The sequence below is a fragment of the Mytilus californianus genome, unplaced genomic scaffold (genome assembly GCF_021869535.1).
Source record: "Mytilus californianus isolate M0D057914Y unplaced genomic scaffold, xbMytCali1.0.p SCAF_8, whole genome shotgun sequence".
Classification (NCBI taxonomy): domain Eukaryota; kingdom Metazoa; phylum Mollusca; class Bivalvia; order Mytilida; family Mytilidae; genus Mytilus; species Mytilus californianus.
Genome location: NW_026262734.1, coordinates 42,584,698 through 42,611,726, shown reverse-complemented (window position 1 = coordinate 42,611,726; position 27,029 = coordinate 42,584,698). Strand labels below are relative to the sequence as shown.

General features: G+C 32.7%; 1 long non-coding RNA gene across 1 annotated transcript in view; it reads left to right on the top strand.

Annotated features, from left to right (window-relative positions):
- The first annotated feature begins 1,337 nt into the window (after window positions 1-1,337).
- LOC127712328 (uncharacterized) overlaps window positions 1,338-27,029 on the top strand; it is a 55,902-nt gene continuing 30,210 nt past the window's right edge. Inside the window, exons 1-2 of the long non-coding RNA XR_007987040.1 lie at window positions 1,338-1,428; window positions 6,473-6,508. This is a non-coding gene — a long non-coding RNA (uncharacterized LOC127712328). The remainder of the gene's footprint in view (window positions 1,429-6,472; window positions 6,509-27,029) is intronic.

Here is a 27,029-nt window from a genome sequence, read left to right as displayed (position 1 = left end):
ATTTAACCATTTACTTATTCTCTATATATAATACAGTTGTCAAGATTGAAGAGGCGCGAAAGATACCAAAGGAATATTCAAACTCATAAGTCGAAAACAAACTGACAATGTCTTGGCAAAAAAAAAAGAAAAACAATCAAAAGATAAACAACAGTATACAAAACACAACATAGAAAACGAAAGACTCAGCAACAAGAACCCCACCAAAAAACAGGGGGTTATCTCAGGTGCTCCGGCAAAGTAAGCAGATCCTGCCCCACATGTGGTACCCGTCGTGTTTCTCATTAAAGTACAAACCCGGTGATAAGTTTTATTGAGTAAGTCATATTCAATGAAAGAGAATGGGATAGTGTTAACGACAATTGGAACATATCAAACAGATATAGAATAACGTACAATCAACTCGTTACGGCGTCCGTAAAATGTTCGAATGTATAATTTCAACTTCACTCCTTGACAGTCTTGGTTTAATAGCATCTTTGTAGGCAGCCAAAATTTATCGAGGAAATCCTGATAGAAAATGCAAGCTCTGGAATATCGTATCAACAATTGGTAAAATCGTAATTTAAAAAAGAGTCTTATTTTGGTCACAAAGGACAGTATATGGATCTGTTTATTTAAAATAATTCAACCCTGTCAGATTTTCTGCAATCTATAACGGTTTACAAGATTATAGACAATACTTGTGTCGTAATGATAGGATCTATATTAAGCATTGACAGGCAATGTTTGTTGGCAAGCTGGATCATGAGACAAATGTTTTAGGCTGAATACATCAAAGATGATTCTGGTCAAGTTTGATTCTAATTGGCAAAATAGTGTAAGAGGAAGAGAATTTTGTAAAATGTAATGGACGACAGACGTAGGACGTGGGTCGGGTAACTCCTTTAATTTATTTTAAAGTGAACTCTAAAAAGAAATTTTAAAAAAGACTGACGTTTAAAACCTTGATTTTGTATTACATGCATGCTTTAACCTTCGTAGCGACATTTGATATGTCAAAACAGATCATCATTGCGGTATGATAAATCAGTTGTTCAAATTTGCACAACACAATACGCTAGATCTATGTAACTATATAAGTTTGCATATTCATTATCATTTTGACTATTTGACAACAAAGAAATGTTCAATATGAATACAAAAAAAAGAACTTTACGACATTTTGTTTTATCACACGTCGAGCTATCACAACAAAGTATATCATCCCATTTCTTATTATCTGACAATCTACATTGTCTATGTCAATAAAGAATGATCACGGTTTGGCAATCGATCCTCGAATTTTAATAGTTGTATATTGTATCTTTATTATCGTATAAATTGAACAATTTAAATCTGGTGTCAGCATTGTATTACTTGCAAACCTTTGTACGCGATATTCGGCACTCAGACTTCCATAGGCGGCTGATATAACAACTTCCAAAGGTGAGTACCTAATGTTTATATATTTCCTTTCGAAATATTTGAAAGTTTACATCACTGACTAGACTCATACAAAATTTTACATAATTTAATATAATTATAACAGTAGATGACTATAAAGGTAAAACATAAATCTTTAAGGAGAACCCATTAAAGAATAAGGGAGGTGGATGAGAACTTATTTTAAAGCAATAATGATCAATAATTGAATTCAAAAATTATAGAATAATCAAAATACTGAAAGATATTCCAAACGTGACCAAAAACACATTAACTCACAAATGTTTGTATGGCATTAGTGATCATTAGTGTCAAAGTATATGTGTTCCGCCAAACTAAAGTTATTAACAAAGCCATAATATATTTTCCTCTTGGAACACTTATTCTATACCCTTTATTCCGCAAGGAACAATTACTGTTACATTCGTTTCTGTGGAAATAATATTACAGAATATTCCTTCCATTTGGCACTTCTATTCTGAGACTACTATAACAGTAGTCTCAGTTCTATTTCATGACACACTGACAACGGTATTGCGTATTTTAGTATATTTTTCTGCATTTCCTGTTTATACCCACAAACAAAGTAATAACAGTCTACCCATTTCAGAAAATAAAGTTAATACAACATGCCGAATTCCAAATGTGTCAAGGAGGATAGTCATTAAACATCCACAAGCTGTGCTCCCTCTTCCCCTTTAAACAAAATTGAGAACTAGCTGTTTATAAGCGTAAAAGGTAATTTTTGTCGAGCCTTTGTCGAAAGTCATCACGGAAGCGAGACATAGCGATCATACATTCCGTTGTCGCGGTGTCGTTTGCGTTATAATTTATGTTTAGAGTTTATGATTGTGGTTAGATATTTTCTGGTTAAAAATCAATTTACTTTGACAAACTTCAAGGAATTTTACAATACTTTGACAAACGCTATGACCAAAAGACAGTCTAATATTATCATTCTGAACATAATGTTTTTCATTTTTCCTTATTGTACTGATCAAAAGTTATTATTGTTTTTACATGTATTAGTTTGTGATTAGGTCAATTTATGTGGAGCCACTTGTCGTTTGTCAATGATATTTGGTATGCAGTTGTGTTAGCATTAGCACATCTCGTTGCCATGGAGATTATTTGACTCCTCCTTTAGTCATGGTCTTTTGACTTTGAATATTTTGCATAGTTTACGTGTTCAAGTTTGTGATGAGGTCAGCTCAATATGGGAAACTACTAGCGGTATGTCAATGGTATAATGCATGTAGTTGTGTTAGCATTGGCACATCTCATTTTCATGGAGATTATTTGAGCCCGACCCCTTAGTCATGGTTTATTGACTTTGAAACTTTTCCCAATTTAACATGTATTAGTTTGTGATTAGGTCAGTTTGAGGGGAACCACTAATGATATGTCAATAGTATTTGGTACGCAGTTGTGTTAACATTGGCACATCTCATTTCAATGGAGATTATTTGAGTGCTCCCAACAGTCATGGTCTATGGAACTTCAATATTTTGCATAGTTTACATGTAAAAGTTTTTGGTGAAGTCATTACACGGGGAACCACTAGTGGTAGGTCAATGGTATAATGTATGCAGTTGTATTAGCATTGGCACATCTCATTTTAATGGAGATTTTTTGGCTCCTCCCCCTCAGTTATGCATGGACTATTGACGTTGAAACTTCTTCCTAAGTTTACATGTATCAGTTTGTGATTAGGTCAGTTTAAGCGAAGTATAGTGATATATAGGTCAATGATATTTAGTACATAGATGTACTAGCATTGGCACATTTCATTTCCATGGCGATTATTTAGCTTCTCCTCCTCCATCATGGTCTTTTGACTGAAAATTTTGCATTGTTTACATGTTAAAGTTTGTGAGTAGATCAGTTTAAGATAAATCACTAATATAAGGTCAATGATAGTTGGTATACATTTGTATAGATTGGAGATAATATGGCCCGCCCTATCATGGTTCATAAGTTTATCCAAAAAGATAAATGATTTTACATGGATCGTATCTAAATTATATGGCTCTTTAAACCATATTGTCATGTTTTAAAACGAAATTCTACAGATACATGCAGCCACACTTTCTAACCAAATTTTTGTATCTAAGAAACAATGTATTTAAAGTTTTAATTAATTTTATGGTAATGAAATCCCCGACTTAATAATTTACCAGTTATACATAAATTACGTTTATTGAAATAAAAAATGCGACTGCAGACACGGGCATAGCGAACAAGATGTGAAGCATATATACCATAAGAAGGGGCCAAAGGAACACCCCTTCAAACATTGATTAAAAGGAACGAAAAATCGTCTCTTTAGAGTAATCTCTAATATACACTTCCCCGTGTGAAACTAAAATATCAAAATCTAGAAAAGGACAATTATTGCTGTATTAGATTGATATAAAGTAAGTTCCCGTGGACACTTTCATCGGTACAATTGAAAAATTCTTGATTATTTGAAGCAAAAATTATCATCAAGGAACAAGTCTGCTATCAATGGGGTGCAATTGGTGCCATTAGGTTCGCCAACAACCTATCGATACATTTATTTTGTTAAGTTCATAGATGTTAATTGTCAAGGAGAATATCTAAAGCATTAAGCATATTATCACAGTTCTAGAAAGTATAATAGATAAGCATATTTCCCTTTTTTAATACGGAAGAGGCTTTATAGGAGTTTTAGCAAATAAATCTACAATTAGATTTTTCAAAGAACCTTTGAATTAGACAAGAGCACTTTTGTTTTGGTAAGATTGTGTGGAAATGTAGTGTGCAGAGTCGAGAAGTCGAAACAATCAACCGAATTGAGCATACCATTAATAGTACGTTACGGTAATATTTCCAAAGGTCCAAAGAGTTTTTAACTCTCCAAAAATAAAATATTCCTTTTTTTTCATATGCTTTACTACAAAAATTAATTTGAGGTTCTTTGATAGAAGTAAGGAAACTAGTTAACAGCACAGACATATTAGTTGTAGAAGACTTACTAGAAGCCGAAATGAAACGATAGTTGATGTAAAAGAGTATAACGTTGATGTTTGTTTAGGTAGCCAATACCAAGTAGGAACCTTCAAATTTTCAGAGAAGACCTTATTAATAAGCTGAGATGTGAAAGTGACATGATTATTTACTATTTGACTTTATGTACAGTGCACGGATTTAATGTAGAAGAATTTATAATTTTGTACGCACAAAAAGTCAAAATGTTTCAAAATGCAGATTTGAGTAATTTATTCTTAAGCATTTTGAATTGGGTATACGATTAGAAATACATTCTCAAATATGCACACGGAGTTGCGTAATTGTATATTTCAAAAATACTTTTTATTTGAAATTGATTCATGAATAATTATCCCTACTTCTTTATTTTGACACCAATGTGTAAGAAAAAAAAACCACCACTAATCAAAATTTGCTTTAAAAGTTGCTGAGATCTATTTGATTAAGACAATTATATATGTGCCTGTCCCAAGTCAGGAGTCTGTAATTCAGTGGTTGTCGTTTGTTGTGATATATCATATTTGTTTTTCGTTTATTGTTTTGTTCATAAATCAGGCCTCCGTTTTCTCTTTTGAATTGTTTTACATTTGTCAGTTTGGGCCGTTTATAGCTTGCTATTTTGTCTCTAGTAGGGAGTTGTCTCATTGGCAATCACACCTGATGTTCTTGTTTATATATGACAAATATTGAACTCACGATCCACAATTTTGTATTCTGACACAATTAAAATATGTTATTATTAGTTTTACATCAGATATACTGGTAACAGTATTTCTAATCATAAGCTAAAAATTGTGAGTTATCCAAACTCGTTCAAAAGTTTAATGACTCATGCGACCAATTTTCTTTTTGCTCTGCGAACCAGGGAGTTAATGTGATTTTGATCAAGAAATGAAAGGAAAAAGACATATCATGTACCGCAAATTAACATACTAAAATATAGTATGATTTTTTTAAATTCCATTTGTTATAAGCATATTTTATTTATCAATTCATACGGACTTTTTTGTCGAGCTTGCGACATTTATGTCGCAATGGCGAGACATAACGATCCTAGATTCGGTCATCAGCGTCGGCGTCAGCGGCGTCAACATTTAGGTTCAGTCTGTGGTAAAAAAAGTTTTTTAGACATCAATAACTTAATTTTTTACAGTTAACAAGAAGTCACAGTCTAGAGTTAAGGTTTGTTACACATCAATTACTTTGTCAAACCTTCATAGAATTTTATGAAACTAAAATGTCTAAAGCAAACTTTTGAAAATATATTTTTTTTTATTTCATTTTTTTTTCTGATAGATGGACTTAGTTTTTCACAGTTAACATTTACAGACGTTCTGAGTTAAATTTTTTGACATGATATAGTTGTAAAACTTCATGGATTGTTATGTAACTTGGACAGAAGCTAATCATCACGACCATGACATAGCATCTAAAGAAAAAGTTTGTAAAAAAATCTGTATTTTGCTGATAAATGGACTCACTTTTTAAGTCAACATTACCCTTTTACACCGACAACAACAATCGCAGGCGAGACACAGGGTTCCGTGGACCACCTTACGATGTGTCCTGAACGCTTTCACATATTGAGCTGATTTTTAGTATGTGAGTCAACTATGATCAGTTACAGATCGAGTCTACGTTTGGTGTCGCTCCGCTGATTTTTGCCGAAATTACGGGCTTTGGACTTTGAAATGTTCGTGAAAATAACAGCTATACAGACTTTCATTCTCTTATTTCGAGTCATAAAAATGGCTTTAAACTTTTTTTGCGAGTGGGGCCATTCCTGTCGTTCCGGCACATCTAGTTTAATTATATTCTGAGTATTTTCTAGGACACTCGTACAGCATTTCACAGGCGCTTGGACAGAAAAGTATAATTGTTGCAGGCAATCTGAAGAATACAGTATATATTTTTGTTGTCAAAAAAGAAATAAAAAAAAAAATTATTTTAGGCATATAGTTGTCCAGAAGTAGAAATGCATACATATCAAAGTCCTATCAATGTACCATGATGTAAAATATCTGTTTACTTTCAGAACTTACTAAAACTGAACACATGGCGTCGGCAAATGGTAAAGTATATACATGTATTTTATTCTTTTTAAGGACTAGAGAATTGTAAACGTTTACTGTGACCTGCATGTATGTCCACTATTGGCAAGGGTGCGTGTTTGTTCATTACTTTGCACCTGTCGTTTGCCAGTCGTATTTTGTTTTTCTCGCTTTCAACGAGGTGTATAAAAGACAGCTTAACATTGCTAAAAAAGAACAAGATAATGCATATATATACATAAATGTTCATAAAACATGACCAAGTATTGTCTGACCAATTGTTAAACCATTGTCGTGACGTCAGCCTATTCATTTATCGAGGATTCTTTTTCTAGAATCAACGCTTTCTAAATCTGTCGTGAAATGGATTCACCAAATTATATTCAATTGTTTCCTTTGTGTGTCTAATTTCATTAAGTTTGAATTAGCTAATTTACTGATTTCTGTTCACTAATAGAATTAATTTAAAAACTTACCTTTAATTTTTGTAATTTTTATATGCCTTCACTGGGAATCGAACCCGTCCTTGAAATCTGTTATGAGTGACTGACATCAACATATCGACGAAACCTCTCGGCTATCAATTGGTTACAATTTAAATGTCTATTTTATATATATCAATGAACATATGATATACATCGGTACAACGGACACACAGGGCTTGCACCTTTATATATACATAATAGGCAATCGTATAGTATAAGTTGGTAGCCGCGAGGTTAGCATGGTTAAGATCAATGAGTTAAAGAGTTAAAGAGTTAAGTTAAAGGTAGGGACTTGTCGGTTTAGGTTCGAATCCCTGTATTCTCTTTGTTGTCCCTATTCTTTAGTTTTTCTGTTTTTTTCTTATTTTGTATGTAATTGTGGATATTTTTGTAATAATAGCGAGTTTTACCGGTTTTTTTTTAAATTATTATTGGCTATTTCACATATTTGAAACGAAAATGATTACATTCAATTTGTCCATTTTTGTTTTATAAATATAGTAAGATTTCATCTGTTCTACTACATAATTTTACAAATGTTTATTCGCAAGTTCCTATGCGAGTAAATCGTGATGTGCCTAGAATTAGGCTTCTTGCTAGAAATTTCGGTAGCATACTTATTATATATACTTTATATATGCTCTTTGGTCAGGTTGTTGTCTCTTTGACACATTCCCCATTTCCATTCTCAATTTTGTCAGAAATAAGTTCGAATATGTCTTACCTTGTAAACACAGATAATATTCAGATGCCTGATAATTTAAAGGCAGACGTGTTGTGTTATATTTGTATTTTTCTTACCAATTAGTTGTGATCTTATATTTAGTAATGCATCGTTGAACATGATACCATGGTTATTTAAACTCACTTACAATACCTTCTAATTAAGAAAAGGCTCTAATTTTGTAAAGACATTAACACAATAGTTTAAGTTATAGATACAATGAATAAGCATTGATTCATGAAAAACAAACCATTCGCCCTCCGGGCTCATGGTTTCTTTTTCAAGAATCAACGCTTATTCATTGTATCTATATTACAGAACATATTCACACCTTCGAGTGACATAACAAAATTAGCCTTTCATTGTAATAATTAAATTTTGATATTAGCTCACTTTAAATGTTAACATGGTTAGTAAAAGGGATGTAAATAATTTAAATGGTCATTTCAATTATTGGAATGAAAGAGCAATGAGATAGTTTTGTGATAACAAAAAAGGATAAATTATTCAAAAATGGAGATGTCTTCTGCTTCAGGTACAGTTAAATCTTATATATTTAGAATTCCTTCATTTCAAAAGCACACAATGTTATATAATTATTCTTTTCTTAAATTGTATAATTTTTTATACTGAAAAAACTTCATCAATCAATTTTGATTACCAATCGTTTCAACATCAGATGCTTATTTTTTTTATTGATAAATATCAACATATCGACGAAACCTCTCGGCTATCAATTGGTTACAATTTAAATGTCTATTTTATATATATCAATGAACATATGATATACATCGGTACAACGGACACACAGGGCTTGCACCTTTATATATACATAATAGGCAATCGTATAGTATAAGTTGGTAGCCGCGAGGTTAGCATGGTTAAGATCAATGAGTTATAGATACAATGAATAAGCATTGATTCATGAAAAACAAACCATTCGCCCTCCGGGCTCATGGTTTCTTTTTCAAGAATCAACGCTTATTCATTGTATCTATATTACAGAACATATTCACACCTTCGAGTGACATAACAAAATTAGCCTTTCATTGTAATAATTAAATTTTGATATTAGCTCACTTTAAATGTTAACATGGTTAGTAAAAGGGATGTAAATAATTTAAATGGTCATTTCAATTATTGGAATGAAAGAGCAATGAGATAGTTTTGTGATAACAAAAAAGGATAAATTATTCAAAAATGGAGATGTCTTCTGCTTCAGGTACAGTTAAATCTTATATATTTAGAATTCCTTCATTTCAAAAGCACACAATGTTATATAATTATTCTTTTCTTAAATTGTATAATTTTTTATACTGAAAAAACTTCATCAATCAATTTTGATTACCAATCGTTTCAACATCAGGTGCTTATTTTTTTTATTGATAAATATGTTGAGTTTTTTTAAAAAAAACTTTCTTTTTTATCAACAGCCATTGATTCTTAAAACATTGATTTTAAGGTCTCGTTTAAATTAAATTAGATGAAATACTACATGTATTTTACCCACACCTTTGCCCCCTTTTCATTTCTATTTTTTTTGGGGGGGGGGGGGGGGAGGGGGGGGGGGGTCTATATACACACAATTAAATAACATTTACAATGTTAATATCTCAACTTAAAATGTTTTTATAGTTCTATTCTCCTGATTTCATTTATAATAATTAGACAAATAACAGTTCTCATGATTTTTTTTCTCTTTTCCTTTGGAAATTGCCTTGGGGGATTGTACACCTCGTTAGAGCAGTTTTAAAGAGTTCACTTTCATGATTAATCTACAATAAAAAGTCATTCATGTATAGCATTAATTTTTATAGTGCATGGAAAGCCATGTACTATGAAAAATAGAAGGGAAAATACTGATTTTCCTTTGGACGAGAATGGGTGAGTATGTTCTAAATGTTTTTAGCACATACTTACAACTTCTCGTCCAATCAATTTACTTGAATTTGACTTTCAATTTTCATAGTACATACTTTTTCCGTGTACTAAGTAACTACGCATGAATGACCACAAGAGTAAGATTTCATTGTATCGTAATCAAGATAATAAAACAAAAATTGCCACTGGCTATTTTGAAATAAAATGCTGTGTTCCAAATTAAATTAGCACATACTTATAACTTCTCGTCCAATCATATTGCTTGAATTTACCTTCTAATTTTCATAGTACATACTTTTTCCGTGTACTAAGTAACTACGCATGAATGACCACAAGGGTAAGATTTCATTGTATCGTAATCAAGATATGAAAACAAAAATTGCCTCTGGCTATTTTGAAATAAAATGTTCCAAATTAAATTAAATAGTTTGTAATTAGTTTTCACGTTGATTTTTACATATCCTGCTATTAAAATCTTTGGATTTAAAAAATGTTTTTGACAATTGCAAGTTTTTTTCATTTAAATAAAGAGTAACAAATATGGTTCTTTATACCTTGATTAGAGTACAGGGCTATCTTAAAATTATAAATATTTATCATCAATGCAACTACTTTGTACACAAAAAAAAGTTTGTACTATGAATTATTGTGAAGGGAAATTAAGGAAATTTGGTGATTTTATTAACTTTCTTGGGGAACTTGATCTATTTCGTCATGAATTGATTGATTGATTACTGGTTGCTTAATGTCCAGTGGCAAATATTTCATGCATGTCTTGAATTGAAAAACCGTGATAATGTCTGAAGAGAATGTGCCACCTATATATATATATATATATATATATATATATATACATATTCTGATTAATCTTTTAGTTTTTACTTTGAAAATAAAAAACATAAAAAACACAAAACCTATAATCTCTGGTCTATTGGTAGTTTCTGTTTAATGCTATCGGCTAGACTATCTATGAGGACAAACTATCTATATGTTTCAAATAATCTTAATTTATTATAACTTTAGTTTTTCTGTGAAATTGAAAAGTGTTTTCAAAACATGTACATGTATAGTAAAACACCGCTTTATATCAATATACATACTTACACCAGCAGCTATCATCTTTTCATTCTGGAGTCACTAGGGCCTTTTGAAATCACATATTTTACAATGATACTAGTGAGTAGATTTACAAAACATAAAATTCGATAATGAGCTCCGTTTTACATACACCTGTAATACAAGTAGTCAGCCAAAATAAACTATCAATTATAGACCAATTAAAAGATTACTCGAGTTGTAAATATGTGCTAAATTGGATAGTCTATGAAAAGGTATATACTATGAAATTTAGAGCTCGGGGCAAGCCCCTCGCTCTAAATTTCATAGTATATACCTTTCCATAGACTAACCTGGACTTAGATAGTTTGTAATCAGTTTTCACATTGATTTTTAAATATCCTGCTATTAAAATCTTTGGATCTAAAAAATGTTTTTGACGATTGTAAGTTTCTTTCATTTAAATAAAGAGTAACAAGTATGGTTTTTTATACCTTGATTAGAGTACAACGCCATCTTAAAATTGTGATAATTTATCATCCATGCAATTACTTGTGTATTAAGTGTGTACTATGAAACCTTGTGAAGGGAAATTAAGGCAACTTAATCTATTTCGTCATGAATTGATTGATTGCTTGATTATTGGTTGCTTAATGTCCAGTGGCAAATATTTCATGCATGTTCAGGACGATGTCATGAATTGAAAAACCGTGATAATGTCTGAAGAGAATGTTCCACCTACATGTTCTGATAAATCGTTTAGTTTTTACTTTGGAATAAAAAAAAAACAACATAAACCCTTGTATCTTTGATCTATTGGAAGCTTTTTAATGACTATCTGCTAGACTATCTATGGGGACATACCAGGGGCGGATCCATTTTTAAAAGGGGTTCCAACCCAGGATAAAAGGGGGAGGGGTTCCAACCAAATGTCCCATTTAAAAGCATTGATCGTCCAAAAAAGGGGGTTTTCCAACCCCAAACCCCTGGATCCACCACTGCATACGTCTATCTATATGTTTCAAATTTATTACAGCTTTAGTTTTACTGTGAAATTGAAAAATGTTTTCAAGACATGTAAAGCTTCCACTGCAATTTAATTATTGCCTGCTTTTTGGTCATTTTGTTTTGTCATCTTACCATGTAAAGAAGTACATGATGTTAAAACACCACTTTATATCAATAAACATACTTACATTAGCAGCTTCAATCTTTTCATTCTGGAGTCAAGTGCCTTTGAAAATCACATAATTTACATTGATTTACAAAACTTCGTTAATGAGCTCCGTTTTACAACACCTAAACAAGTAATCAGCCAAAATAAAGTATCAATGGAGCAATTAAAAGATTACTCGAGTTGTAAATATGTGCTAAATTGGATAGTCTATGAAAAGGTATATACTATGAAATTAAGAGCTCGGGACGAGCCCCTCGCTCTAAATTTCATAGTATATACCTTTTCATAGACTAACCTAGACTTATAATTCTTTTCTCTTTCACCTTTAATCAGTAGGCTACATGTTTTTTCCCAAGGAAAATGCCTCAGGGGATTGTACACTTCGTTAGTGAAGTTATTAAGTGTTCACTTTCATAATTAAACTACGATGAAAAGTCATTCATGTATAGCATTTTATAGTGCATGGAAAGCCATGTACTATGAAAATTAGAAGGGAAAAAACTGACTTTTCATTGGACGAGAAGGGCTGAGTATGTTCTAAAGTGAATACTATTTGTTATCATGAGTAAAGGGTAAAATATATTTAATAATTGCAATCATGGTAAACTTATCTGTGAGATGTGGTCAAACATTCGTCACAAGGTCAGTATCTCAGAAACTATTATGAAAGATTTACTATATAAATTGATTTTGAGGTTGGTCTGACAGGTGTCTTATTACCGTGACGGCATGCTCATGGATCATCTATCAAGTTTTCGTGTTAAAGTCATACGTTTAGCTTCTGCAGATAACAGGTCAATAGTATAGGTTGATATTTAGAATGACAATAGACTAGTATGGTGTACATAATGGACAGAAACAGTATTGTGTATCAATCCATGACACAAAATCACAACGTGTACATGAAAATAACAAAAGACAAAGGAACATCGTTTGTGTTGCTGTGTTTCATCTTAAAGTCACATTGAGGTATTTCATATAGCAAAAACTCACTGCAAGTTCAAGCACCGACTTGACCAAAACTCTTTTCTAGATGTCAATCACAATAAAACTGTGCATTGGATAAAGAGGCTTTTTTCATAAAGTTCAATTGTTTCATACGCGATACATATATAAGTTTAAAATTAGAAGTTACTTTCTATTGAGTTTATCAAATTAGCCTTACACATCTGTTTGAATTTTTCCAATAACAAGGTCGGTTGTGTTTGCATTTCGTACTTACTGGTATTAGAATTTTTATGACAAATATGAACCACTGTTTCAATTTTAGTCAAATATAGCTCTTTAGCTCTTTCCATGGTATAATAAAGTACCTTTCATTGTGTTGCTATTTCAAATATTTTCTATTGGATTACATGTGCCAAAAGTATAGGGTCAAATATCTACACATTTCGAAATCGGAACAATGGTTTTGTGTTTAAAACAAATACTCTTATTGAGTTTGCGTTTGATTCAAAATATATTTAGATATGATTATAGGGAGAGGGGCTCATATTGCGTAACATGGATTTCAACTGACCTTTTCTACAAATATATCTGCAACGACTTCACAACAGAATGGGGACGGCTATATGATTTTCTAGGAGGAAGAAAAATTGAAATGTTCCGGACAGAATATGAATGTTCACTCTGTGGTAGATAATGCTTATTTAATTCGCACGGTTTTACCACCTGAAAACTTTATTTCGATTTTGTACATAATATCATATTTTGCGTCTTTTCAATGATTGTAGAGCAAAATATTTCTGAGGCCAGATTATTAATTTCAAGTATCTAACCAGGCCAGCATATTAATTTCTCAAATCATTCAAGTAGTGTTATTTCCTGACACCACTCAAAAAATAAACCCCTAAGAAGAGTATTTCGCTGAACTTTCGTGAAAAACACCTGAAGAAAAGTTGGACGTATATTTTCTATGATTTAAACAGTTGGTTGGTCGTTCCTTTATAGCAACCACAAGGACAATGCGAAATAGTCAGTTTCCGTGATTAAATTTTTGTAGTAAAATACGCAAATATCGTATCAAGGTGAATAACATTTAATAAAATGGAATTTAGACAAAACCTTATTGAGTTGGCCCATATATATTCTATCGTTCATAAGAATTGGAGGGGAAAAATATATTAAACGGAACAATTGTTGACCATAGTACTCCAATAATTATGTTTTAGCATACCTAACTTCATAAATAAAGCGATATGTTCATAACAGAAGGTTTCATTGTAGCTGCAGCATTGTGATTTTTACTGGGTTTTCAAATGATCTCTCATAGGTATTAACCTCTGATTTATAAAGTTGAATGAACGTGTAGTGTAGAGTGATGTTTATTTTTTGTTTTATCAGAAATTGAATGTTATGACCAGAAACATTAAAAGCACAAAGATCATCTAAAACATGCAAAGAGTGTGTTTTACAATCCAGTAATTATAGTTAATTCCGTAATTTCATAACTTTCCGTAAAATACATTCATATATGACATATGACATAAAGTTGCTTACGTTTATTTCATTTGGTCTCTGATAGAAATTTTTCTCATTTGGGAATCATTTGGTTCAAAAAAAGAAACCAACGATTAATTAATAAGCTGACGTCATGAAGTCATATTAATGGTTTAAATGATTACTTACTATTGTAATCTTTGTCGAGCATACTCATTGCATGTAGGAAAATATATAATTTTATTCTTTAAGAATTTCCGTGTTTTATTTACTTTATTCCTCAAACACATTTTAGCTGTTCCGTCATTTTATTTGAACATGTTTTGTCTGTCGGTCTTGGACGATCTAGAGATTCTAATAACATGCTCATAGGAATCGCATTATTTTTATGTTTTACGGTCTAGTGTTGAAGGTGAAGTATTTTCTGTATGCAGTCATTTGATTTTTACCGTTAAGGAACCGTTTCCTGATATGCCTGTTATAGGTTTTTGAGACGTTTGCCCCACAACACCTTCTTTAATTTCAGCACATGTTTGCTTCTTTGTCATATGCTTGAATAAAATGAACATGTTCAAACTCTCATTTTAGGTCAATGATAGTTAGGTCATTATATTTGGGCTGAGCGAAGCGAATACATTTTTTAGAATATTTTGTTTTTGGAGTTAAGGGGGCTCGTGTGGTGCACCCCGTTTGAATTTCCATATAGAAGTCACGAAGGAAAAAAAAATATTTGAACACAGATGTTCAGGATTTCATTTGAAAATGTTTAGCTTTATCTAAAAAAGATGATCTCTCGTCAATGCATGTGTATGTTTACTATTTACAAAGTGCTCATATATGATAAATCAAGGTATAGGTTGGTATCTATTAACAAATTATTTTAAAGGTCAGATTCTCTTTGGCATATACTTTCATAAGGGGTTATGCTAAGAATTAACATTTCTAAATGATTCAGTAACAGCGAGAAATTCACGTGAAGTTGGGAAAATAAAACGATATGTTTATAATGAAAGGAAGAAATTTTGTAATTTTTTCACCAAAATCTCTTTGCTTTTACCTATTTGTATAACACAATTTTGGGCCTACACATATAATACCGCCCTTACCATACTAAATTCAACTGCTGCAAATCGAAATTCTCTTTCAAAATTTAGCATTTTTCACAGTTGCGTTATATGAGGAAATGCCTCCGCAGCTAGATTATTCAACAAAAATGCACATGGATATCCACATATATTACCGTGCAATGCCATAAAATGACAAACCTGCTCGAGATAATCTGCAGATAATACTCTACTGTAAAAAGAAGAGCTTTTTTCTTCCTTTCCCTATGACATTATTTTAAAAACCCAAAGCCTAATACATGTATATCTTGTAACATGAACTAAACCGAAACGTGGTATTCAATATGAAAAACAAACAGGACGTGAACTGTTCATACAAACACAAGAACAGCTATACTAGTTCCGCAGACCTATGAAATCCAAAAGTTTGATTTACCAACATTTAGAAAAGCTCAAACAGAATATTGAATTTATAAAAATCCAACCACTTGAAACCGTCCAGAAACAACAAGGAAAATCCCATAAACAATTTGAGCATTCCCGTCACAAATTTCCGAACTGTCTTGGATTATCATCTATTAACAGCGTATTCCTCTATTTTCTCTATTGATATAATGACTATTGTTGATAAAAGGAAATTTAATAATAGCCGTGGAATGACATTAACCATAAAATTAAATGTGTAATGCACCCACCGTACACACGGCTTTATTATATATAATTCGAAAACTCATCATCGGTACTTTCTGTTTTGCCCGTTACTGTAACACCACTGTCCACGGTTAGGGGAATGTTGACCGCTCACAAACATGTTTAACCCGCCACATTCTTTTTTACCTGTCCTAAGTTAGGAGCCTGTAATTCAGCAGTTGTCAGCAATGAGAAAAACTCATACCATTTAGTCGGCTATAAAAATTCCCGACATGAAAATATGAAACAATTAGTTTGAGAAAACTAACGGCCTAATTTATAACAAAACAATTTACAAAAAAACAAATATTACAGACGACATGAACCAACGACAACCACTGAAATACAGGCTCCTGACTTAGGACAAGCACATAAGGAATGTGGCGGGGTTAAAGATGTTTGAAAGCGACAGTGGTGTAACAGTACAACATAAAAACAAACTATAAAAATCAGTTGAAAAGGGTTTAACTCATCATATAGATACAAAGCAACAAAAAACATCTTATAAATAAAAACCAGACAGTACGTGGCAGGGAATTTATACATCCCTCACAATAAAAAAGAAGGACTTTTATTTGACAGAATATTTGAGGCTCGGATTAAGTTAAAATTATAGTATTTAAGGAGCTCCTGGTATATTTCAAGACTTCCATAATTCGAATTCAGGATATTCATAAATCATTGAGGAACTCTTGAAATATTTTAGGATCTCCATTATTCTATTTCAGGATATCCTTAATTATTTCGGGACCTGCATGATTCGAATTCAGGATGGACAACACAATTCATCGATCAAAATGGCTTTATTTCAATCCTAATCTTAATTAAATATTCCAGGACTACTACATTTAAGTTCAGGATATCCTATCCTTGAATATTCATTTCAGGACCTCCACAATTCGATTTCATTCCTTAAATCGATTTCTGTAGACCCCCCTCCCCTCCCCCCCCCCCCCCCCCCAAAAAAAAAATAAATATATATATATATATATATATATATATGTATATTTAAACAAGTCTAAATTGAATACAACGTTCAAACCTTTGATTGCGTTGGATAAAAACCGCAACTTTTATGCATGCAAAACAAATTTCTTGGTAGAGGGGTCTAAATACAGCACAAACAACATTTTCCAAAAGACCAAAAAAGTGAAAAAGTATATTTTAAAAAAACGCATTTGACTAGCAGGTCGAACAACGGATGTTCTTAAACCCTGCTAAATAATTATCTGTTAGAGTAGTTAATTAGGTCATTAATTGTTCATGAATATTTCTTATGATTATGCTTTTTAAATGAGATATTAGTTTGTAAGAAGTAACGGATATTTGATGTTGGTGCGAGAAACCAGATTTCTAACTATATTTAATGTCATATATTCTCACGTGACATAGAGGTTTTCCATATTTTATTTCAGAAGAGGTCCGTATTATTGTTTTTGGAACAATAAAAAGTGGTAAAAGTTCCACAGCAAATTGCATTTTAAGATCCGCAAAATTTGAAACTAAAGTTAGTGGGTATGGCAAAACAAAGGTGGCTCAAAGAGATGCAGTAACATCAAACAACAAAAAAGTCGTCGTCGTTGATACCCCAGGATTTTTCAACTTTGCAGATGCAAATCATACTGAAATAATAAAAGAACAATTTTCCGATGCAATAGATCTTGTGCATCCTGGTCCTCATGCCATCATACTGGTAGCATCGGTGATAGGATTCTCTAAAACCGAATTTGATATAATCGACTGGATAACTGATGAGAGGAAAGACATGCTTGAATATATCTATGTAGTATTTACTGGCAGAGATATTCTTGAAAAAGAAAAAAACACGTTTGAAAAATTCATGAGTGAACTTCCAAAAATTTTAAGCAAATTTTTGCATGGACTGAAGGGTCGAGTTTTTTGCTTTGATAATACAAAAAATGACCAAGAAGTGATAAATTTATTTCGAGCTATAGATGATAAAGTCAAATCGGCTTGTCGCTCATACTACCAGAAATCTGAAGTTACAGAGGAAACACACATAGATGATTATGATTAACATAAAAGTTATCATACGAATGTGAATTTTAATGTATTTGTGACAGATATCATTTATTAGATTCGTTTGATGTGTTTGAGCATTTGATTTTGACATTTGATACGGGACTTTCCGTTTTGAATTTCCTTGCAGTTCGGTACTTTTGTTATTTTACTTTTCAGAAAACAGTTATATAATTGTACAGTGCAAAAATATTTAAAGCATCCAAATTTTGAGATACTTAACTATCAATGAATGCATCTCAATTTTTTTCTTCTAATCAATATATTAAACGGATTCTTATGAAACATTTGATATTTACTAAATAAGTAATCTCATTGCCTCAAAGGGAAATAGCTATCAAACTCTTGTTCACCGTTATGACTAAATTTTTCATATTTTCGATTTATGACATACTAAATGTATTGCTCTGTGTTAGTTTAATCTAGAGGTACAGGGGGAGGGTTGATATCTCACAAAACATGTTTAACCCCGCCGTATGTTTGCGTCTGTCCCAAGTCAGGAACCTCTGGTCTTTTTTAGTCTTGTATGTTCTCGCTGTGTTGAAGACCAATTGGTGGCCTTGGGCTGTTTTCTGCTCTAATGTCGGGTTGTTGTCTCTTTGACACATTCACCGTTTCCATTTTAAAACGTATATCCAAATTATAAGGAATAAAATATTTACGATGTATGGACTCGATAATATGTATCAAAATTTCCTGTGTATTTTAGTCTAGACGCGATCTGAATATTCATTGAGGTGACCTCCATAGACTGCCGACGATCATATTACCCGATATAAACATGAATATAGATACAAATATATAAATAAAAAGCGAACACGTGCAATTGGATTTTTGTAGGTCTGTTTGATTTCATATCATAGGTTTAAACAATATGTTAATCGTCGTTTCTACCTGTATAAGAAAGAGTTTCGTGGATCGAATCAGTCAATTAAATGATTTACCCTAACTTGTTTCACTTTCAATGTTGACATTCTTTGATTTTAATAGCTGCACACGCCTAGTTTATGTGTAACCCATCTTTAGGTTAAAATTGTATGTCACATGAATACGGATCCAAAGAGGTCAATTATTAACTTGCAAGTGAATAATTATTCAGCGATGTTACTTAGCCTATTTTGTCAAAATTGAACCAAACTGGCTGCTTAACCCGAATTATTATTTATCTATTTCACTTTCATTAATAATTGAACAAAAAATCATATTTTATTGTTCTATATATCTCGTAGCTAGTGCCCCTTTAAAGCATATGGCATAATTTTCGTATCGCCTTTTCGTCGCAGTGTGCGAGACATAGTTATTATCATCCGGCGGCGGCAATGTAAACTATTTGTATAAAGTGTTATATTTCAGAAGGTATAGGACCCGGGACAAAGGTAGTATTTCTGTTCATTTATTTGTTATTTGTATGAATTTGTAAAATATAAATACACATATAGCTTTTTTTTATTGTGCGATGTAATATGTTCTACAAGAGAGGCGAAGGATACCAAAGGGACATTCAAACTCATAAATTGAAAATAAACTGACAACACCAAAGCTAATAAAGAAAAAGACCAACAAACAAACAGACAAACAACAGTACACAAAACACAACATATAGTTAAGTCTGCCTCACATCTTGACTTACACCTAGAAATTGACAATGAGGGCCCGGGTCGGTTGAAAACAAAAATTTACCACACAAGAGATGATTTCAACTTCCCTATTGTAAACTTTCCATTTCTAGGTAGCAACATTCCAGCAGTGCCTGCATACGGATAACATATCTCCCAGTTGATACGAAATTCCAGGGCTTGTATTTTCTATCATTATTTCCTAGATAGAGGGTTGCTGTTTACAAGGAAGCTAATAAACCTAGACTTCCAAGTGGTGAAGTTGAAATCGTACCTTCGTAAATTTTACGCAACACGACGGGTGCCATATATGGAGCGGGATCTGCTTATCCTCCCTGGGCACCTGAGATCACACCCAGTTTCTAGCTGGGTTAGTGTTGTTCGGTCTTTAGTTTTCTATGTTGTGTTTTGTGTACTGTTGTTTGTCTGATTGTCTTTTTCTTTTTTAGCCATGGTGTTATCATTTATTTTCGACTTATGCGGTTGAATATCACTTTGATATCTCTCGCCTCTCTTCCAAAACAGAAGAATAAGGTACTTATATCACACATAACTAAATAAGTATTTCCTAAGACATAATCTATTAAAATTGGAAACTGCCTTTAGTTTCTTCTGTTTATGGCAATATCTGAGCAAAACAGAAGCATTTTCAGTGTTAAAGCTGTCTATCTAAGGAAAGAAAAAAAATCACATTCTTGTCAGTTCACGCAGCAAATATTTTGATTCATGAAAATAGTATTTAGTTAATTTTTTTATGTGCACTTCATGAATTAACAGATATAAATTATACTATATATATGTATATGGAATTATTGATTGTCACTCCTTTTAATATTTAAAACTCCCTGCTAATGAAAAACTATAAATTTGAAATAGCGAGTATAAAACTTGAGAAGAACATAAAAAAAATATTTTCTGCGCATGTTGAATGATGTACAATTTATTCTGATTAGTATCAAAGTCAATGAAACTCTGTGTAATTACAGTACTACATGCAGGGGTAAATGTCAACACACAACGATGTTTCAATTTTAGACGTTACTGGTCATGTATGGGGGTTCAAACATTTATTTTTAATTATTTTCGCCCATAATTTCCATTCTTTTATATTTTTGTACTCTTATGAATCTCAATTTTTTAAATTAATTTCGAGGGTATGTTTGCGTATTCTGTTAACCGCATCCAGAACCTCATATACTAGAATTTATTCTCACACCAAATTAATAATTTACTTAAATAGTTTAGTGATTCGATCGGAGATCTTAGACTCGTGAGTTGGATCGTCAACTTTTTTATTGATTTTGCTTGGAGTGGTATGGAAAAAAGTAAAATAACAAAAATACCAAACTCTTTCTAGGCTAATAAAACACAATAATTCTTTTGAGAAGGATTCGTTTTCGTTATTTCAGGACAAAAATCAGGATAATAAACAATAACTTAATGAATACCCTACAAAATAAATACAATATTAAGATTCTGAGCTTTTATCAAGTTAATAATCTAGTAATTTGTACATAGGTTTCTATCTATGTAATATGATAAACAAATGTTTTACTAATAAAAAAATAGAAATGAATCTGTTCTGCATGTATTTACAACAATATGCTTATATTGTTGAGCGTATCTGACAAAGTTTAGTCCATATGCACTTATTGACTCATAAAGTAAATATTGTACCATATCATCTGAGTGTGAATATGAAGAAAAAAAAATGTACAAAACAAATCACAAAGTCCAATGTGTATGTACCTCAGAGAAATATGGAATACATCTATTAGCTTTAATTGTGACGGTGGGCATTGATGCCATAAACAAGCTTTGTTCAAAGATAGTCATGCTTTTGTAGTACAGCTTGAATTGATTATTTATTTTAATAAATAGTATTTAGATGTAAGAAGATGTGGTATAAGTGCCAATGAGACAACTCTCCATCCAAGTCACAATTTGTAATAAGTAAACCATTTTAGTTCAAAGTACGGCCTTCGACACGAAGCCTTTACTCACACCGAACAGCAAGCTATAAAGGGCCTGAAAATGACTGGTGTAAAACAATTCAAACATGAAAACCAACGGTTTAATCTATATAAAAAACGAGAAACGAGAAACTCGTTTCAACTACATCAACAAACGACAACCACTGAACAACAGGTATATATTGCCTCTCCTTGCCGACCTCTTCTTATTTTCATATGAATCGGAATTCCTTCAGACACTTGTCAAAAACAAGAAGATCAAAGAAGCCAGGTTATTTAATTTCACTTTCAGATATATTGATGATGTTCTTTCCATTAACAATCCGAACTTTTCTGATTGGGTTCCATTAATATATCCCCCAGAACTAGAAATTAAAGTAACAACAGACACGGCTTTCTCTGCCTCATTTTTAGACTTATACCCCGAATTTGACATACACAGTCATCTCAGTACAAGAATCTATGACAAACGAGACGATTTTAATTTTGAAATTATCAATTTACCCCACCTTAGTAGCAATATACCAACTTAACCTGCATATGGGATATACATTTCCCAACTTTTCGGTATTCAAAAGCTTGCAGCTCCTACTCAGACTTTGTAAAAGGTCACCAGTGTCTGAGCAGTAAGTTGATGAACCAGGAGTATGTCAAAGAACGTCTCGTCCTTTTTCTAAAAAAAAGTTCATCGGAAGGTACCAAGACCTTGTTGATAAATATTCCGTATCGACTTCACAAATAATACACGATGGTCTTGAAGTATAGATTCTGCGTACTGATGTTGTTTATCATCTTAATAACGTGTTATAGTATTCTTTTAAGTGTCTTTATTAATATTACTTTTACTGTTAAGTCTGTTTTTTGTTATATCCATTTGACGTGACTCTGTACTTATGTATCCCGTCATAATTTGAACGACAAAATTATTTTATATCTACCTGTGTGACGTCAAACGCGCGATTCTACGCCAGTACTTAAAATATTTCAATCCATTATGGGTGGATTTTACATAGATAAATAAAATCGTATAATAAAAAAGCAAAATGAGGATGTTTAATTTGATGTATGCTTTTTGTGCTTCTTTCTTACATTTGTTTGTTTTTATAGTGATTAAGATGATAACACAATGTTGACTGCTGTACCCCTATTTTTGACATTTTTACCTATTGTGTCTGTTTGTTTTGTTCACGCATCGTTGTCAATATAATGGAATTTGATGCGACTGTCATACAAGTGAGAGGTTTAGCTAGCTATAAAACCAGGTTCAATCCACAATTTTCTACATAAGAAAATGCCTGTACCAAGTCAGGAATATGACAGTTGTTATCCATTCGTTTGATGTGTTTGAGCTTTTGATTTTGCCATTTGATTAGGGACTTTCCTTTTTGAATTTTCCCCGGAGTTCAGTTTTTTTGTGATTTTACTTTTTGTTCATGCATTGACTTATTGACTGACTCTGACAGAGTATACAGTATGGCAGTATTTTCTATTCACTTTGGTTTTAACATCCTGGGTTTTCTATTTCTTTAGTCCCATTGGTTTCTGCGTGAACTCTTTTGATATTGAGACATTCTTTCACATTCTTTTCAGAGATTTAATATATGTATTCCTATTCTGGAAACCATTCTTTATATTTAAATTCATTTAGACGTACAGTTACATTATAGAGGAGCACTGCTCAACCCCTGCATTATATACACGGGTATTTATTTGAGATTGTCTATAATAAAACCATATAGAACCCTACTCAGAGTTATTTACACCCAAACTGATCAGTCTACAGTACCATTTGAATTAAATTTTTAAAACAGAATGATAAAGTAATAATATCACACATAACTGTTTTGTCCAGGTTTTTATTATAAAAAGTTGTAAATTTAGAAAATAATGATATTGTCGCCTATGGAAGAATGAATACTACAGTCTACAGTTTTCCAATAAGCCAGCGAATAATTAGGCGATATATTTGAAAACCGAAAAATTCTTAAAGACAGCAACGGGCCGTCAAGAAATTGAAATTTACACAAATAGCAAAGGCCGTTCGAAAAAAACATTTTCAAAGGCATAAATTCCGTCCAGAAATTCCAATTTACGGCAGACATTCCGTCCAGAAATTGAAAACCGAAAACAAAAAACTAACACACAGCAACTGCCATTCGAAAAAATATTTAAAAGGCAGAAATTGCAAAATGGGATTATAAAACAAGCCTCATCTCTTTTCAGGATGACATTAAGTGTCACAGTAAATCTGCACTTGTCATCGGATTGGTTGAAGGTGGCAGACCACCAATTCGTCCATTTCAATTTAGAACATAAAAGCAGTCCTGACCTGACAAAAAATGGGACCCTTGATGTCATTGTTTATTTGAACTAACAAACAAATTTGCCGAAATGAAACTTTTAGTAATAGAGATGATTATGGATTATTGCGCTCCATAGTATACTTATTCAGGATTAATGAAAACCAGAGTTTATTTTTTCTTCTTGGGGAAATAACGGAAAGGGGGGGGGGGGGGGGGTCACGGCGAATGACTAGGTCTTGAGGAGATCAAGAGGCACCATGTTCCGAAATCTGAAACTAGGGTTCGAAATTGGAACAATTCAGACATAAAGAGGGGGTTGGCCTATTCCAGGGCTTCCAGAGAAAAACAATGGAGTTGTCACGGGGTATGGCTATTTGTAGAGGGTACAGGCGCATCGTTTGGACAACGTTTCGAGAGACGTTTTTTCTGAAATCTGAAACTAGAGCTTGAAATTTGAATAAACATATGTTTGTTTTGCCTTGTCCCTGTTGAAATGTATGTCAAACTTTGGAATGCCGGTGATCTGAATTCGGGGAATGCGGTACCTGTATTTCAACAAATTTGAATCTTCATGTTCTTTTAGTGTCAAGCAAAATATGACATCTTCACATTTGCTGGTTCTAAAGAAGAAGATTTTAAAGCTTTTAAACATCTATGTTGAACTTGGAACTTCTGGTGTTTGGACACTATGGACCACTGGGCCTTCAATTGTTTTTCTGATATAAGCTCATTTTGAAACAAATTATCATGATATTTTTTATTTGAATTTCATGTTATTTTCCTGTCCATGTTATAGTGTATACCTAGATAAAAGTAGTTGAAGAAAATACACTAGACAGACGCAGTTAGGTAGAGAACTTACTGAAATATACGTCAAATTAAATTTTAATGCATCTTTCATCTACAGAGGAAAGAAGCTATTTCAAACATACATAAATATATGGACAGATATGCGCATATCAACATTGTAATATAAAATGCTGCTTAGTTTTATTGATATAAATTGTACTTAATGTGGCGTTCACACAGTTCCGATTATGGCTCCCGTTTGAGATCAGACAGCGCTAAGACACGAAAAGTGAAAAAGTCGGATTACTATCCTCAATGATCTAGAATGTCCTATCATTGTCTGAACGCAGTCGTATACGTTCGTAACAGATTCCTGAGGATCGGGAATGGTCCGGAGAGGTCGGTCAAGCACCCCGACAGTGAGGTGCGTCTCGTCACATTCGGAGAAACTTTTTTTGTCTAGTCGGAATACAATTGTGACTTTGTCGTGACAGATTCTGCTGTATTGGACCATAATCGTAACAATGTTCTGTGTTTTCTGGACGGTGTCCTGTGGAACGGGCATGATCTGGAGAAATTTTTCAATGCTGTTTTTTTGCCGATTGAGTCCAAATTTGACAAATTTTAATCGGGAATGGTCCTATCAAGGACGACAGTGAAAATCGTGAATTTGTGACCCCGGCTTAAGCCATCAAGGATAATAATGTCCAATGAAAGAGTTGTTTAATAAATGGTTCTTTAAAGCGTGGTACTCTAACTACACGAAACACCAGTTCTAACAACCATATTCCGTTATTACCTAGCTGTGTATTTCTACATCTCGTAATTAGCAACAAACGGTTCAATCAATATATTGGTATAATTGACAATTTTGTAGTAAAAGCATGAAACTTTGCACAATTTTAATGATGATGCTAATGAACATTTTTGAATATGAAGCCTGCTAAAAAATCCAAATTTTGAATGGCCGACAACAATCAAGTGGTTAAGTCCAATATATTGGTATAATTGACCACTTTATAGAAGAAGCATGAATTTTTTTACAGGGTTAGTAAAAATGCTGATGATTTTTTTTAATATGAAGCCATCTATAAAAATTCAAGAGAAGCTTTTTCCACCAGCTATATTGAGATCTGCGAACTAGATATCCAATTAATGGAAGGAGAACTATCAATTGCTATGTCTTCATTGCCATTTACATTAAAAGGGGAAGTTACATGGCTCACGTATGTAGTTGAAAATTCAATATTTAAGGCTGAAGTTGGCCAAACCGACCGTGCAAGACCCTATGAGTAGCCAAGGTCGTTAAAACTCCTCCTCGTCGTTGGGCCAACATTTAATGGTCCACCTATCATGCTTCATCTTTACCAGATGGGAATAAATAACCAGCAATCTCTGCCATATCTACCTCTGTTTCACAGGCAGGTTAATCTGTTGCAATGATACGACATTCATTGAACTTTTTCGTAGTGCTGTAAGAAAGCTAAATCAAGGTTTTTGCGTTTGACCAACCACTTTTCATAGTAATAAAACTAATACAAAGGAAATAGCCTCGTATGTATGATGAGGAAAACTTTGTAATGATGTTCGACGGTTTACACATAGAAATGGCTGCGTTCAAAGCCCTTGGTAGTTGGACTGACGATAATGGATTAAATAGTGTTTAGTAAATACCTAGATAAACTACCCGGTTCAGCAGATTCATTCCTAAAACGTCTTATGTTACAAAAACACGTTGAGCAATCCAAGCTACAGCATGTACACTGTACCGCTTAATGTCCAGCGCTTACTGCCAGTACACAGATTCTTTGAATGATGATGAGGTAATCATAGAATTCGAAAAGAAGAGTTTGGAAAGATCAAAAGAATCTCCTTATTTTTAATTCTGGCATGTAACCCTGCAATTTGAAAGGTCAGTATTGATATGTGTAAGTTATATACTTGAGGCTCACGCCTTGTAGATAGAACAACGTCTGTCTTTGAAAAAAGGAAAGAAACAAGATATCACTTTTTCGAACACCTCCTGCAAAAAAAACTTCTACGATAGATCACAAACTACTGTATATGAAAAGTAATTGTTCTTTATTTTCAAGACTGTTTATTGCTTGTCAATCAAAAGATGGAAACATCGCTTAGTCAAAATGGTAACTTCCATGTAGGAACAAAAGCTGACATTTTGTCAAAATGTCTAAATAATTTGTCGCCTCCAACGTGTGTTTAAACTGTTTATCTGAATATTGGAAAAGACGGACAAAGAAGTGACATTGTGTTTGACAAGTACGTTCTCGCTCATGAAGTAATCAA